Source organism: Parasteatoda tepidariorum, chromosome 6 (assembly GCF_982258835.1).
Source record: "Parasteatoda tepidariorum strain Cologne lab strain chromosome 6, Ptep-v5.0, whole genome shotgun sequence".
In the NCBI taxonomy this organism is placed as follows: Eukaryota; Metazoa; Arthropoda; class Arachnida; order Araneae; family Theridiidae; genus Parasteatoda; species Parasteatoda tepidariorum.
This window is the reverse complement of record NC_141760.1, coordinates 57,634,597-57,636,513: the sequence shown is the minus strand read 5'-3', so window position 1 is coordinate 57,636,513 and position 1,917 is coordinate 57,634,597. Positions and strand designations below refer to the sequence as shown.

Genomic DNA, 1,917 nt, shown 5'->3' with positions numbered 1-1,917 from the left:
GTGCATTATCCTGTTGGTAAACACCATCCCCCGCAGGAAAAACTGTTGCCATGAATGGTTGAACCTGGTCTGCAACTATGTTCAAGTAGCTTAAAGACGTCAGGGATTGTTCTATGAGAATTATGGATCCTAATGTGCCCCATGAAAGCATTGTTCCTGGGCGAGAAACCATGAAATCCTGGGAGAGCCCATTGTTATAGATGAAGGGTGGTCATGATGTAAAGGCTCTTCGGTGTATATATATATATATATATATATATATATATATATATATATATATATATATATATATATATATATATATATATATATATATATATATATATATATTTGTTAATTGGAAGTATTGAAAGTCTCTGTTAAAATAATCATTGATACTTGTTTTATAATCATTTTTATAATAACAATTCATACATGATGTATGCATCTTCAAAAATCACGATACTTTTCACACTTTCAGATCTTTAGTATTTGATATATGTTAAAATTTTAGTACCGATAATAATTGTAAGTTGTTAATTATTGTCGAGCAAAATAATAAATTTAATTTTTTATGTCAGGATTGAGGCAGATTTATCAGCTTAAATGAATTTAAAGTGGTCGTCAATAATTGTCTGATTTTAAGTTGTGATGCACTTTTTGTTTCTCAATGTTTGTTGTTAATGTTACATGAACATTATCTATTCCCTAAATCCCCTAATGATATTCTATAATCAGCAAACTAATTATGTATTTTTTAAAAAAAACAAGGTATGTTTGTTTAAATCAAGTACTTTTTTCAAGCTATCAGTTCAAATGCTTCATTATGCTTTTACTATTGCTTAATACAATTATTAGAATAAACATCCTAATTCATGTTAATTTTAGTTACATAATTTTTAATTGTATATTGAACTTTATAATGCATTATTATGTTTGTTTACGTAAACAAACCTTGATACATACAATGTTAATGCTTGCAATTTATTTATGAATTAAAAGTTCTTTAATATTTTGAATAGATCATGATTTGATAAACCAAAATTTTGGAATTTTTTATAATATAGTAATTGTCAAAACAAAAGGAGAGTTTAATGTCAAAATGATTAAAGTTAGTAGAAGATTAACACTTGTAGTTTTATATATAATTTTTTTTGTAGCACAAAAAATGCAAGATTGTATCACGATATTTTGTTACAACTTATAAGTACAACAATTTATTTAAAAAAATAAATTTTCATTCAAATATTTGCTTATAATAAGAAATGCTTCTTATTTTAAAGGGTTTCTTTTAACGTTATTTTTACGATTTAATTTAGTTCCATGCTTCAAGCAATATATGAATTCATAGATATAGTAACAAGAATAACAAAATTTAATTACAAGCGTATAAAATGACATATATCATAGTTTTAATTTAAAACATATTTTTATTTATATTACGAAAGTATAAATGGTTAAGAGTATTTACTTGATTACATTCCCCAACACTGCATTTGTGGAAACATTTATGTGGATGAAACTCCTTTACCTATCAAATGCTTCATGGACAATTACACGCTCTAATTTCTTCTGCAACAAGTTCAACTTATCGGCAGCTTAACAGACGTAGAAATGTTGTTGGGATACTCGTATGAATTCCCTGCTTCAAAGTAGATAAAGAAAAGCGCTTGCGCATCACATAAAAGTTTCATACATCTCTTATTCCACCACAATTCGGGAGGAAAATATATTTTATTTCTGTGTTGTTGTTTTTTTTTTAAATACTATTTTGCTCTTGCTTATAAATATTTTGTATGAAACATACTGTAATCGAAATTTTACCTTCAACCTCTCCTTTTTTTTATTACGATTTTTATTTTATCTGAAGTTATTTTTTTGATATTACGTTGTTAGATATTTCTATTTTGATTTAACTATTAATTATTGGGAAAGTAT

General features: G+C 25.9%; 1 long non-coding RNA gene across 1 annotated transcript in view; it reads right to left on the bottom strand.

Annotated features, from left to right (window-relative positions):
* The window catches only part of LOC147808058 (uncharacterized), a 38,967-nt gene extending 37,330 nt beyond the window's left edge, over positions 1-1,637 (bottom strand). The window contains exon 1 of the long non-coding RNA XR_015434917.1: positions 1,451-1,637. This is a non-coding gene — a long non-coding RNA (uncharacterized LOC147808058). The remainder of the gene's footprint in view (positions 1-1,450) is intronic.
* Between the last annotated feature and the right edge of the window lie 280 nt (positions 1,638-1,917).